Consider the following 15,679-nt stretch of genomic DNA (forward strand, 5'->3'; position numbering starts at 1 on the left):
CGCCTGGAAACATCCTCTCCACCGCAGACAGAAAACTGGGCACAATCCCAGTGACCTTTCCAAACCAGTCCCACACCCTTCCACATATTATCTGGAAACAGGGCCCGGCGTGAATCAGTGTCACGTTCATCGGAAAGATGAAGTGATTCCACAAAAACTAGAAAAAAAAGGTGGTGTGTGGGGGGGTTCCCCTTAGGAAGGCAGGCAGCCAAAGGTCAGACCAAACATCTGTGTCATCTGTGTCATCCTGGCAGCCACTTCAACCAGGCCGCAGATAAGAACAACATATCTGAAGACTACCGTGACAACGCCGGGCCGTCCTCATATCTCCATCGTAAAAGCCGGCAGCGGTCGCCGCGGGGTGCCCCCGCTCCCGGGACCTCGCGCAGGTCAGAGGGAGACCACTCACGCTGGCAAACAAAGCGGCTGTTTGTTTAATAAGCGACCGCTACCATGGCGACAGTAAACAGGGAGAACCGGCTCCGTGTTTATGAACAAACACATCTCCTTGCAGGAGACATTTAATATTAACCAGGTGGAATGATCGGCCGATTTCCTAGGTGACACCGGGGGCAGGCGTAGTGTAAACAGGCTCTGGGTGGGGAGGGGCCAGGGAGACGGCGGGGAATCAAGGTCAATGCAAATGCTGCTCTTGAGGAGCGTGAGGAGCAAAAACAAAGGCCGCTCTTTGGCGTTCGACGCTGCTGTAGTGGTGCAGCTGCTAGCTAGCCACCGTGAGCAGTTTCAAGAGGATCGAGCCCAACGTTGCAACAAATAGTGGCTCTTGACAAGAAATGAGTTAAAAAAAAACAAGTTCCACACTTTCCTCCTTCAATTATTCAGCGACTTGGACTGCGGAAATGAAAAGGGAAAAAGTCGGAGCACTTTGATTATTTATAGTTGACATCGTCAAGGAGTTACATCATCCGCAAAATAAAAGAGGGCTAGAAAAACATCAGTTGCACGTACGTGTCGTCGCGCACGTCATCCCGCCACGATCTCTTTACACGACGCACCTCGACGCGCACTAAACGCACCGTCTGTGATCGAACCCTCGAGTGTGGAAATTAGATCACAACCCTGCGTCTGTACCACAGAAGAAGAAAGCGAGCTCCGCTGTGCGGCGGCGAGCGCGCCGATTTACATGAATATCACGCTAATATCGACGTACACGCTCAGATAAATGAAAAGGAAGAGGGGCGCGTCGACGCGGACCCCGGCGGAGAGGCGGGCTGGAATCATCATTTCACAAAACACACAACGCCGTTTGTCTCCTTCGCACGGAGTCGCCTGAAAAATACCTCCGCGTTAGGACCCGCTGTGCACGACAGTGAGGGAATGTGCCAAAGTAAGGCAGGCCACGGTATTTTTAGCACAACTAGGGCCGATGGAGACTGAGTAAATAGAGAAGTCTAATGAGTTTAGATCTGGTTTTCCATGAATGGAATAGTAATTCTGGGATGTGGAGCCTGTTTTAGGAGCGCTTGGCCACACACTTCCTCAGCCGCTCTCCTTCATTTGACTTTGATAACGTCGCTCAGGCCCATTAACACAACGGCGAGAGGACAGACACCAGGAGACAAAGGGCTCTGGTTCTGCGTCCAGGCACTGAGAGCAGAGCGAGACGCGGGCGTCGCCTCCCTCAAGCTCCTCTCACCAATTAGACCTGTCAAACACGCGTACACAAACACAACTTCAATCTCTCGCCACCCTCTGGGATCTCCGCGAGCACTTCTTGTTTTAACATTACTTAAAGTGTGTCACATATTTTTAATCATTTCCACTGGAACCCATGCAAGGCTCGCTCCCATGGGTCTCCGGCTCTGAACTTGCACGGAGGAAATGTGTCAGAAAACCCAGGTTAGCTTTAACGAACTCGTCTAATTAATACCTGTGCATGGAGGGGACAATAATAATATTAGAGCAGGGGAGCATCATCACGCATCTTCGGCAGGATGACGACATCCTTAACATTTGCAGATGTGGTCAGAGGTGCTAAACCAACACTTTAGCAGCGGGCTAATTACCGTAGAACAAGGGTCTGAATTAATGATTCAAGGCCCTAACTGTTTCCCGACAGGCAACCTAACAGGTGTTGGTACCCGATATTTTATTTTCGAGGTCAAGTTTAGCTATTGATTATCCGATCGTTAACCTTTCCATACATTCACGGCACAGACGTGGACACGACGGCGGCTAACCTTCGGGCCAGTGCTCGGTCAGCGCTTCAGATGTTTGCATCTTTAACAGAAGGCGTTTGATCCGGCGACGCCGCTACGGCAACGGTCTCGCTCATTTGCTCATTCTGACAAACAGCTCGTGGGTGAGGGGTTGTCAGAAGGCGGTTAAACCCAAGACAATAGGCCAAACAGCCAAAGGGACATTGAGCTGGAGGCAAGTTTGGAACATCCTATTTTTGTTCCAGCGCGTCAGGAGGATGCGTCCTCCTCATAAAGCAGCACAAAGACAGTGTACAGTGGCACTAATACAAGGACATAGTTCATCATGACATTTTCTGCAATTCCCAACTGATTAGGGTCATTATGTTGGGGGCCTGATTTATGCTGTCATTTCCTCTCACCGATCCTGCATCAATGAATCTTAATGAATTGGTAAATAAGGGTGAAGATTACACTGTGTGACACTGCAACATTTCTCACCCTCAACAGCTGAGATTTATGTAGCCAATTAGAGGCTAACAGAGAAAATTGGCTGGCAGAAAAATAATATTCTTTATGGTCCAAAAACGGGGGCGCGTTCTCAGTGAAGGGCAACTGCGTCGGCAGTGTTAAAGTCCATAAACCATCGTCACGGCCGCCGGCGCTGTGAGGCCGGCTGAGCCGCGGTCTTTAACATTCACCAGGGTCCACCTGCATGTTTGATCAGTGTTGGTACATCTCTGTACGACAAGCATGTTTACCTGCTCACAGCAAACATCAGACAACATGAGGTGCTGCTTCCCTAATGAAGACACGGTGGCTTTTATCAAGGCCAGCCGCGTCCCCCAGCCACAAATATACCCAGCACACAAAGCAGCTGAGCAAAGACCACATTATTGAGGCCAAATAGAGAGTTTTCAATCATTTTTTGTGGGGAGAAAAGAGCTATTGGTAATTAAAAAAGGCAAATGAATTTATCATTTAAAAAAAATGTAAATACAGGCACCCTTTGAAGATATCTCTGATCAACAGGGAGAAGAAAGGAGGATGTATACAACATGATTAAGTCTTCCCCACCCCGCTGTTATCACTAGCACGACCGTTCCCATTTCTCGTACACAGATTAAGGAATTGTGAAGATGATTCCAACCAGAGACAAAGCTGTTTTTGTGTATCACTACAAAGCATGAAGGGGTTGCATGCTTATTATACCAACTTCTTAAAAGAGCACTTTAGACTTCTAATGAGAGCCTTTATGTGTTACATATTGTGAGTAGATTTAGTGCGAGGGAGCGGCTCTCCAGATCAAACAAGCCGGCCTGCTATTAGGCACAGGGGCTGAGGGATGCTGTGTGAAAAGGAGTGGAAAATTAAAGCTGAAGCGACGCAGGAAAGGGCTTAATTTACTGGCATGTACAGTATGCAAATGAGATTACTCTCAGCTTAACTGCATCATTTATGTCCATAATAACAGCATCATCATTACAGGGCTCAAATTAAATTACACTGTAATTAGCATATCAAAGTGATTGGTTAAAGTTTAAAACAAATACCCAATTTTGTTAATGAACATCTGTAATCATCATGTAGACTCTCAGTGAAAACATCCAAAACAAATATGTGTTTTGGAAAAGGGGGTGAATATCCCACCCAAACGTCTGTCTATCAGGGGCACGCACGCGTGTGTGTGTGTGTGGTGTGTGTGTGTGTGTGTGTGTGTGTGTGTGTGAGTGTGAGTGCCAACGTTGGATGGGGGTATTCTACCTAGAGAGCTCCACACACTCAGGATATATTTCCCAAACTCCAGGAGATCAAAGATCCAATTTCCCACACATGCCACTTCAGGAGCTCATCAATAAAATACTAATCACTTCACGCCTGATTCTGAGAATGGAGCTGCAGCCGAAAGCTTAAAGACTCCTCCATATCAGAAGAAAACACCTCTGCGCTGACACTGCCATACAGGCGCAGCCTGAATTTGCCTACAGCTTTATCCAATAGCTGTCCCACCTTTCCTCTGATAAATGTGATGAGTTTTAAAAGGCAGCACAGCGGCTCCATCAGGGAGCGCTCGCTCAGACCTCTGACTCCAGCACCACACTTTCCCCCCTCATGCGCGTTCAAACCGAAGTCTAAAACCACGAGGCACCACATCCTCTACGTTGAGCCTTTAATCTAAGGCTGCAACAGGGCTGCACAATTAAAGCAACTGTAATTGTGACGTTTGCAACCAAGCGGCAGCAGCAAACTGAAGGAGGCATCGGTCACCAGGCTAAAGCGGTGCGTCAGTCAGAAGGTTTCCGACCTGCAGCCCACAGCACTGGGGGACAGCACAACATCATTCCAAGCATTAGCAAGAACCCGAAAGAGAATATGGGCGTACAAAACATGATAATGTTTGCAGAAATCCATAAAGAAGAGCATCAACCCCGCAATAAAACAGATTTTTTCCCCCTGCAAATTTAGCAAATAAAAGTAAAAGGCGACTGTGATGTGCATTATCAGAACTGAACTCTTTGGTTTTCTCCTCGAAGAAGTGGTATCTTATTTTATTCATTAAGAAATCCATTAAAAGGGTCTTATTCCTTGCAAGAGTGTAAGAGATGTGCCTTTCAAGGTAGAGCTAGGGCAAATCCACTCCATCAGCTAATGACGGCACTCATTACACAGAGCCGGCTGGCTAATGAAGGCGCGGTGGCCAGCCGATCCCCTCACCCTGCATAAAGCCCTATGAAATGCTAATATCTCACTTCTAATTAAAGGATACTAAGTCCAAATGCACCTTCACGCTAGTAACTGGCAACATAAATTTTATTTTCAACACTACACTACACCCGGAGATGTGCCTAAGCAACATTCCATTAATTCATATTTAATACCCCCAGCGGTCCTGCATTTGCCTTGCTATCTGCCTCCCTCCTTCCCTCCTCTTTCAGCTCTATACGGTGAGAAAGCACATCATTATGTTGTCTGGGACTAGAATTGTTGGTGCACGCACTAAATACTTAGAGGAATAAGCACATATGCGCACGAGTGCTGGTCTGTGTGGAAAATTTAAAAAATAAAAAAGGGAAAAAGCTGCACCGGCAACACGTTTACGGTGTATAAACATCTTTGGTTGTAAATATGTTCACAAGAAAGGCCGCAGCACTTCTCAGAATCCGACCTTGAAGCCAGTAAACAAGCCTTTGACAAAGTTCACTGGGGTCACAGAGGGTACAGTCTCAGGTGGAACATAAAAAACAAACGCCGTTAGCTTATCAGCACAACTGGAAGGAGTGGAAGTGACTCACCTTCCACAAAGGCAAATACTGAAGAAATTATAAGATTTAATCATTACAATTCAGCCGAGTTAACGTTTAAAAACGTCCAAACAGCTCATCCGAGGATCGGGATGTGCCAAAGCTTCAAATAAATAAATGAAAGTACAAATTGTTTAACATTTAGTGCATGGTGGAGTGTCAGCGAACAGTAAACCAGCGTGAATTTAAAGGTCAGCGTTAAGAACATGTCACATGATGCCCGTTTGATCCCAGTCCAAGTATTTTCCCAAGGATTCTCAGGCTCTGTGCTGTGTAAATCACGCCGTCTGACCTTCTACATTCCTCATGCTCCGTCCTCCCATTCATCCACAGGCGCAGATAATACTGGGCAAATATCATAAACGTGAGGATTTTAGGATTGAAGTGAGGCTGCCGTCGTTTTCCACCAACAGGGGAAAAGAGGCCATGCATCTGAAAGAACCTGATTTCCACCTCCAGCCAGACTGGTCCACCAGAACGGAGCCCGACCCCGACCCCGACCCCGACCCCTAAACACCTGCAATGCAAAGGCAAGACCTCCAGATGAAGGGCGATCCCCTCAGCTCTGTGCCGACTGCTGATACAGACCCACGGGGTTCAGGATCGGCCGGTACCGAGCACCAGTCCAATACTGGTGTTTAATTACAGAGAGAGAGAGGGAGAGGGAGAGAGAGGGAGAGAGAGGGAGAGAGAGAGAGGGAGATAGAGAGAGGGAGAGGGAGAGAGAGAGAGGAGAGAGGGAGAGAGAGAGAGAGAGGGAGAGAGAGAGAGCAGCATCCACTTGTAAATAAGGTGTATTTTAAACTGATCACCTCCAGTTTTGGTCCATGTTGTCAGCAGAAAAATAAACATTCCTCAGAGGTTCTGAAGTCATCCTGGACCAGGGAGTCACCCACAGGTGAACTGCTTCTCTGCTTGGCCACAGGGAGGAGGCAGCAGCCAATCCAAACACCCCCCCCCCCCCCCCCCCCCCCGCCCACCCACCCCCGATAAATAACACAGCAAACACAGGCCAATCAGTCAATCCACACGGCTAACAACGGGACAGAGATCGATGGAGAGACGCACACAAAGAAAGGAGGGGAAGAAAGACAAGACCGGAGCGGGCAGGAGGAGGACAGGGGGGGGGCACATTTTATGGGGGGGGGGTTAAATATCGCATGGGGGCCTGAGCAAAGCGAGTTGGAAGGCGCGGCACTGTAAGGCTGTGAAAGCGCGGCTGTTTTGTTGAGCTGTGACATTTGTTTCTTATTGTCTAAGTGGCAGCTGAAAGCGTCTCCCTGCGAGGGCCCCTCGGCCCCGCGCCGCCCGCTTCCACAGGGAGGTAACCATATTAGGATGTGTATGGTAAAGTAAACAATAACATAGTTGCAACGAGATGGAAATTTTTCAGCTAATGGTGTTTGTCATTCCTGTTTTCAGGGCTCGGAGCGGGCCGGCGTGTTTTCTCTAGTCGGCCAGAGAGACTTTGTTTATGAAAACAAGGCAGGAGCCAAGACTGGAACCAGAGCAGAAAAAGGAGAAAAATCTGTAAATAAATATCTGGTGAAAAATGCCTCAACCTTTTCATTTGATTACTTAAATAAACCCAAATGCCGCTCGTAAAAGCTTTTCCCTTTCCCTCCCAGGCCATGAGAAACCTGCAGAAAGCATTAGCCTCATGGAACGGCCTTTACTCTATACTAATTCAGACTTAAACGCAGATGGAAACTCTTCCAAAAGTGTGGATAACCTGGAAAACGGCAGTAGGAGATGAGAGGAGGTTGAAGACGACAGTTGACGCCTGCCGGCTCTGAAGCTGCGAAACACGCGGGCGATGGCGGAAAGGCCCGTTGAGATACTCGTTGACACAAATGAATCATTAATTTACAGCCCAGCCCAGCCCAGCACAGGCGGCTCCTCCACCCGTCGTCTCGACGCACGTTCCGTTTGATATCTTCACGCCTCACACCCGGCCGGCCTCGCTCCTAATCTCACACCCGAAAATGCAAGCTGTTTATATTTGTGAGCTGAGGAGGCTCCAGTAAGCAGCCCCACCAGGTGCTTTATCCCGAACAGGGATTATTTTTCTAAAATAGCCAGAGGGATATTCTCCGTGACGCGGAGCGACTGCAAGTTGCAACAAAGTCAGAAGTGTCCAAATAGGAAACGTTGCGCTTTGGAGGAACCCTCAGAAGTCTGATCAGGTGGTTGGAGTGTGAACAATAGAGGAGACCATCTCCCAACGCTTCCCTGCCACAGAAGGCAGCAAAATTAAAGGAAGCCTCCACAACGCGTCCGCCCGGGTTATCAACTCCATCCCATCATTTCTGACACTCACCTCTGGGACCGTCCTTCCTGTAGACGACTCGTCTGCGGGGGGGAACTTGCTTACCTCCGACGGCTCGCTCAATCTCGCTCTGAGCGCGTGTCGCGTTAGCCGTCCGCGGGCGTTATCAAAGCGCCTCGCGCTCCGAGCAGACCCGAGTTTATACATCCGCCAATATGTCTGAGACCAAAGGAAGGCAGGCCCGTTTGATGTTGATGGAAAATGAAATTGAAACTTGTTTCCCCCCCCTCCCCCCGCCCAAAAAAACGATATTATAAGCAGGCTGCGATAGCACATCTGCGATAGCACATCTGCGATAGCATTATGGGGGCGCTTCTTCTCGCCACGCCGCTGAAGATGATGCGCGTAAAAACTAAAAGAGATCCAAGCAAAAATAAGAGCGTTACTCTTCTGGGATGACATAACGCATTCCGCATCAGAAATGTGTCTAACTGGAGCCCGATCCGCCCGACTGTGCTGATAGCGGCGGGAACGGGGCGTCAGGTTAGGCCGGCAGGAGGCAGCCGGGTCAGGGGGTTCTCTGAAGGTTCTGACACATCCAGTCACCTCAATCAACAGGAAAAAGGCGACTCTTCCTGGGAGCCCATTGTGGTGCCTTCAAAGGGCTGATAATTTTTCATTTTCACGCTACCTTGCATCTGTTCAGCCTGTCACTGTCTTTAACGGCAGCGAGACTCGGAGGCCAGATTAGGGCACTTACTGTGCATGAAAAACAGCAACAGAACGGACAGAAACATTTAACTTTCCCTCTAAAAACCTCCCCCATGTGGCACTTTTCCCCAAGCCGGTTGTTTATTATGTTCTGAGCTCGGCGTGAGCGATTAGAAGAGCTCTTAAGAATAAACGAGTTATAAATGCATGGAAACACAGCCAGCTGTAAATGCCACAGAATTAGAAGCTTACCCAGCTTAATACTAATACACGGCAATTTCCAGCTCGATGCTGATATAAAGAAATTACTTTTTTGAAGTAAGCAATAAATGCAGTCAGGGGAACTATTACACAGACCCCACTTTCATCCCAGCATAAATCTGCACGCGGCCCTTTCTGTGTGTCTAACCCACAATCCGCTTGTTTAGTCTCAACGCTGCCATGAAAAGTGGATTAAACAAAGCAAGCTAACAAGCCAAGGCAATTACTCTGCATCTGCAGTCACAGGAAGCAGAATTATCAGAACCGAGGCGTTTGCATGATCTCCGTCACTCCCTTACGTCGACTGGGGGAATTCAAATGAGGTAATATTTGGAGGCTGCGTCTGCATCCGCGCCTTTTTTCTGTAAAGTTGTATTTAATCAGGGAAGAAGTGGGTTCAACAAGCAGCCTAAGTGAGCATCAGATATACACCCATACAACATCACAACAATTAGCCTTCTCCTACATTTGCAAACAGGTCATGAAAAAAAAAGTCCTCGTTTGGGTGAAACCGGGATTTCACACTCACGCACACGAATTAGAGCTCAAAGACTTTGAAAATGCTTTAAACGTCGAGTCAAAATAATCCCCGAGCTGCCAACAGGACTTAGCATTAGTGATGCCTTCAAAGTCACCTCGTGTCAATAATTAATATCGTAAAATGGACGGTTTAGCCACATTAACGTTAATTGCAGCACAATTTGGAAGACAGCAGGGCCGACTTACATCTGGAGCAGGCAGCTGAGGGGCCTGCTGGAGTGGACCTCACTATGCCAAGAATGCACTCCAGATAAACAGCAGCAGCATAAATCCTGCACTTCCAAGTGTTTCTGTTTCCCAAATGTGGCTGCGAAGGTCCGAGCTGAATGAGAGGAACGTGTGGAGAACCGCGGTCTGACAGTGACGACCATAATTACAGCGACTTTCTTACTGAAGAACTGCTGCTAAATATTAACCGCTGTTAATATTTAATAACGTGCTGATACAGAGCTGCCACCGACTCTCCCGAGGGTGTAAATAACATTTTACAATGACAATCTTGTTCCAGATGTGTTGATCTTCTGTCTCCTGTGGACAAAACTGAGGAAGGGGAATGTACATGATGAGAGGCAGCATCTGCTCAGCAATAAGGAAATATTCAGATGTAGCGCTTTGTTCAAAGAGAACATTAAAACAAATCATTAGCAAGCGTCGGCGGTTCGTGGAAATAAAAACAAGGAATTAATTTCCAGAAAGTTTTGATATTTCAACAAGACAAATGTTTGTTTGTCTTTAGATGCAATCTCAAAGATTTATAATGTTGAAATCCAAAATACAGCCGTTCTCTTCTGTTTCAGAGTCGGGTGTTTACTGGGCACATCGCTGCACGTCCTGCGTGCACAAGTAACAACATGCAGGTGGTGGTGGTGTGTGTGTGTGTGTGTGTGTGTGTGTGTGCGTGTGGGGGGGTAATGATGATACATGCAGAACGACGACAGAGAGGGATGAGCTAATGTTGAAGCTGTACAAGACAATAAACAGACTCGCTCCTCCTCTGAAGTCCTGGAGTGTCGTCCCCCCCCTCCACCCACCCACCACCACCACCACCCCAACCACCACCACCACCTCTGTGGGCCCCAAAACCTTCTGGAGGCCCCGAACCTTGTCAGATAGGTGGAGGAGCATGAGGAACAAACAGGAGATATATGCTAACGATAGCAATAGCCAGCGTCTGTTGGGTAAACATGGAATTAGCCTATTTAAGCCTCCGGGACACACGTCAACATTATAAACACAACAGCTCCAGGTCAGCTGCCACTTCTCCAATACTGCCGAGTAAAGCTGGATTTTCACTGCCTCCACTATGACCTTGAGGAACGCCAGCGCTTTATTACTGGTCGCAGTAATCTCTGTCTAATCAACAGCATCTCAAATCGCTAACAGAGTGCACCTGTTGCCCCCCCGGGACCCGGAGCACATACATGCTCATATTACAGTACACAAACAAGACAACCACAGCATTTGGTTAATTATTAAGCCAGTTCAATACAATATTCACACACACACACACACACACACACACACACACACAGGGGCAGGAGTCTGCTGGTGAATGATTATGTGTTTACCTTCTATAGTCACTTGCTTATTTAAAGAGATCTTCAGTTCCAGCGGTGGACCTCCTTCCCCTGCGGACATGAGAAAGGGAATTATTTATAGTCATGAAATCATTGCCGGCGTGCAGCTCGATGCGTTGTTAACGCCGTGAGCCAATTTACGCCGAGCCGCTGCGGGCGGAACCACCGGTTGCTCTAGAGATCAGCAGCCTGCTGCATGAGGAGCCATCAGGTTGAGATCAATGGCTGCATTCCTGTGCCGTTCGCCTCCCTTTCCGTGCGTGGAGCCGTGCCAGGCGGCAGCATACCTTCCCGTGCAGCTACAGACGCCACCATGTCAGCTCAGACGCATTCCCAGCTGTCTGTTAACTACAACTCGCCCCGCTGATGATAGCGCCCGAACAATGGGCCTGCCTGATCTGAGGGAATGGTTTATTTGCAAGACAAAAATCATTTCATACCGCTGACAGCAGAGGCCCTTCTTTCTCCCCCCCTGGTGGTGAACAAACTGTATCTGTGCCCGGCCGGCCCGGCCCGACTCCCCCTGGGTGGCCCTGATCTGCATGCACGCAGCTTTCCCAACAGAGCACTCAAGCCAGGCGAGAGAAGTGGGAAAAAAGAGGGGAACAAAATCTTATTTTTATGGTAAACTAAGAAGTGGCTGTGGGGGCAATATCTCAGGTGCATTTGAATAAAAGCATTAAAGCATATCCAAGTATGAAAGAAAAAAGGCTTTTCTGCTGTTTTTTTTTTTTGACGTTTACATTTGACAGTCAAAACCGGCGGCCAAGCATTTGTGCAACTGTTTATCTACAGGAGGAAAACGCCACACTGGCCCAACGCGCCCAGTCCCACCAGTCAAACGCTCGGAACTCTCTTCAAAAACGGAGCGTTGTCCCGGAAGTGGCCCATCGCCGTCATTCATTACCCTCCCGTTAACACATCGTCAATGGAACCGAGCATCAACGGCCAGCGGTGACAAATGACAGATATTTCCAGACTCAAACTACTAAACATCATTAATTCCCATCACCTGAAACAGCCCCGGGAGCTAAATGAGTTTACCCAACACAGAACATCCATTTAGATAAATGTTTCATCACTTTAACGACGGAAAATTTGCATCGGAGAGAAAAGGTAACAACGGGATCCTGATAGCAGCTCAACGCCTTTCCTCTTCGTAATATAATGCCCATCTTGTAATACCTAAACAGATAATTGTCTCCATTTCAAACAGCACAAGGCTGTAATATTGCCATTTAGAACAGTGGGGGTGCGGAGAACATAGGGTGAGGATAAACAAGCACACGCTGCTTCGCCCGGCTGGGAAAACCGAGCCCATCACACACTCCCACATTGAGATTTTAGGGAATAGAGCAACTCCCGGTTGCGATAATTACCCACCCAGGTGGGTTATGTGCACGCTCGGTAAGAGGTTTACACCGAGGATATGAATCAAAAGGCAACAATTCCAAAAGACAAAGGAAAGCGAGGAGCATTTTGAAGGTGTGCCATGCTAAATAATCTGGAAAATAGGACAACAAAAGGCTTTTTTTCCCTCCCACAAAGGAACATCTGGGAGTAGTTCCATGACTCAAGTATGACAGTTTTGATGATGAGATGATCCAAATCCATGCTTTTGTACAAATACCGCAGCGTTCTGAGGGGAAAAGAACCTGCGGACACCTTTTTCAGAGGAAAGGCAGACGGCTTTTTTCCTGTCGTAATAAACCGCTTCGGTTACATACGAGCGCGAACAAAGACTCTTTTTATAGTGTCCACGGACCTGTGAAGTGTGAGGGGGGGGTCAACGCTTCACAATAGGCTCTCTGGTCCCAGGTATGTTATTGGTGCCTTTGGCTTTGTTGTAAGATTGCATGTTCCAAATATGAATTAATACCCCTCCACTGAAATGCACCCAGTCCCAACAAAGGCCTGGACGGCTCTTCAGCTCCTCTAATGGACGGTCGCTCCCCTCTTCACACCGCGCAGACAAAAAGATGAGGACCCATGAATATTTACCACTAAGTAAAGTTATTCCATTAATTACTCCGAGCACGCTTAAAAGTGAGTCTGTGGCTACTTCTGTGGCGGCTCGCTAATGAACCTTCACACGTCATTACCATATTAATCCACGCTCACCCCGACGGTCGTCAATAGAAGCCGCGTGGGATGTTTCGACTCACGGGCGGTATATGTTTAGGTTGCCGGGGACGACTGCGACTTAGCAAAACATAGAAAAAGGCTGGAGAACGGTGTGGGAAGGTTAAAGGATCTGCATGGAGAGCTTTGTGTAAATAAAAAAAGGGCGTCAAAGGGTTTTGGTTGGGTAGAGTCAGTGATATGTATCTATATACAGGGTCACTGTTGTTTGTGTTTAGGGTGTGTGCGGGAGATTTTCCAAGTTGCTGTCTGTGCAGCGAAACACAGGAAAATCTCAAGCGTGACTCACTTCTCGACAAACGCAGCTGCTCATGGACGATCTGATCCGCTAAAAAGGGCTGACTGCGCACTTTTCTCCCGCTTTTCTTCTTTTATTAAACAGGACATTAAATGAAAAACACAGCTACGTCTCATAAAGACAAAAAAACAAAAAAAAAAACCCAACCAAAACAGCTTTTTCCCATTTCTGATGTGATTGGCAGGTTCCAGGCATTACACTGTAAAACCCACACAGACTGTAAACAACAGCACTCTCTGACACGCAAACGGACTCAAAAGCTGCCAATTAAGCCCAACTTCAATGCAGCCGGTCCTTATTCCTCTTGTTTTCCCCCCTTTATTCATTTTTCTGTGAAATTTAAAGGCAACAGTGCAGTCTGGTGAATGTCAGGCCTGTCTGAGCCCCCAGACTCTTTGGACCTGCCTTCACATTTTGCTGAGCTAAGAACAAAGTACACACAGAAAGCTTTGCAGCCTCAATACCAAGGAAGTGGAATTTCACTCCTAACCCAAAACAAACAAGGCCACACATTTCTTTAGACTATTTAAATAGGCCCATTGAATGAGGTATCCAGCGCTACGCCCGTCTTCACAAGGTTGATTAATAAATAAATCAAAAACAGAACATTGTTGAAGGAACGTCTCCCTCTCAGAACATCAGATCGCGGTTCTACTGGAATCACGCACGAGCAGCGAATGTTACGCAATCCCACAGTTATAACCAAACTCTTTTCCACCTTGTCAAGCAGGGCTGTCAATTCCGCCGGCCAGATCAAGCTTGCGCTCTCGCCCAGGTCCCGGCTCCTCCGCGACCACTCATCCTGTTAATATCAACGAGTGGTAGATTCCATTCCTCCGGACAAAAGCAAGCGCGGGGCCGACGAGCGAGGGCAGGAACTAACGACCCAACCGTGAGGTGACCGCCACAAAAGAGACTCGTTCACACTGTCTCCAGTCCCGTATGCAGGCAAGCATGAATATAAACACATCTGCAGGACACCCACATCACGGCCATGCAAATATGTGGGTGTTTCCCAGGCAAATGCGAGTTTGTAAATATGAAACGAGCCCGAAAAATCCCTCAGTGTATTTATGTTCACTCCGTCCATGATTGGGCTCTAAACAGAAAGGCTGAGCTACCCAGCATTGTTCAAGAACGCTCCCAGAGCGGCACCTGACATTCCTCCACTCGTATTTAACAGGTCTTATTGTGGGAAATCCCGATTTTCCTAAACGCACCACTATTTATTTTATTCCTTTATACGATTCCACAGGAGATAAAACATAATGATGCGGATACAGCAGCAATCATCGTCAAAGAAAACAAACAGCTGCAATCGCCAAAACTCAGAGGAAACTCTGTCAATCCCTCGGACGACACACACACGTACACGTGCACACAAGCCTACGGCGTCCAATAAAGGGCGAGCAGAGGAGGAGAGAAAGTGCGACAAAGTGTGGAAAGATAATAAAATCTTTACAGACTCACCCGCCAACAGTGGAAAAGCTTCTCATCACATTCATGAAACTGTATATTGTGGCAGATTCCCTTCAAGTACTGAGTGTTTGGAAACCCACTTTTGAAGAAGAGGAGGAAGCTGCATGTATGGAGTGGTTGTGAGTGCGTGTGTGTATGTGCACGCTCGCCTGTGTGTGTGAGGGAGGGGGAGAGAGAGAGCGGGCGAGCGATAGCCAGTGTCCAGGCAGCGGCGCTGAGACAGACTGGAGGTATGTGGTCTTAACACAACAAAAGCTGGTGCCCTGCTCCAGATTAAATATGCAGGAAGAGGGGCCCCTTCACATAAACACAAACACTGGCAAATGAGGATGGGAAGAGAGCGGCCCCCCGCTGGGAGCCCTACCTGTCCTGGCCCCTCTGTTAATTAGACAAGAGCAGGCAGAACAAATGAACATCAGCACAGTTGCACCAGGCACAGGAATGAGACAATAATCCTCCGTTTTCAAGAACGGCTGTAATGAGGAGGAGGGGGGGGGGGGGGCTGTAAAAAGCTCTAAAAGGGGGCACATCTAGATTTCCCCCCCTCTTGTCAGAGACTTTGCTAATTATTTCACCAACATTACTTAGAGAATGTTGATACAATTTTGCCTCAAATTGTAAAAATGTAATTCAGGACCGTAATGAGCATAAAGACTTCAAACTACTTAATTACAACGTTAAACCCTAATTAAATCCTGAAAAATCCACTGTAATTAAAGCAAGCATAGGTCATTTTTGGTGTTGGTTGTCATTCAACGGTCCTGATAGGTCCAAATAAATCTTTTATTTCTCCTCAAACGAAGGATGATTTGTCTCTCTCTTCCACTCCTCCTCCTCCTCCTTTACCTGCCTCTTCCTCTTTTTCTCATTTAGGGCAGGAATGCGGAGGAATGCGGGGGCGGGAATGGAGCGGAGCCCCCGAAGAGAATCCGAAGAGTGAA

General features: G+C 47.7%; 1 protein-coding gene across 1 annotated transcript in view; it reads right to left on the minus strand.

Moving 5' to 3' along the window:
- foxp1b (forkhead box P1b) overlaps nt 1–14,512 on the minus strand; it is an 84,239-nt gene extending 69,727 nt beyond the window's left edge. Inside the window, 2 exon segments of the mRNA XM_057028873.1 lie at nt 10,811–10,870; nt 13,978–14,512. The gene's annotated coding sequence lies outside the window, so the exon portion shown is untranslated.
- Between the last annotated feature and the right edge of the window lie 1,167 nt (nt 14,513–15,679).

This window comes from Takifugu flavidus, chromosome 4, assembly GCF_003711565.1.
Source record: "Takifugu flavidus isolate HTHZ2018 chromosome 4, ASM371156v2, whole genome shotgun sequence".
In the NCBI taxonomy this organism is placed as follows: Eukaryota; Metazoa; Chordata; class Actinopteri; order Tetraodontiformes; family Tetraodontidae; genus Takifugu; species Takifugu flavidus.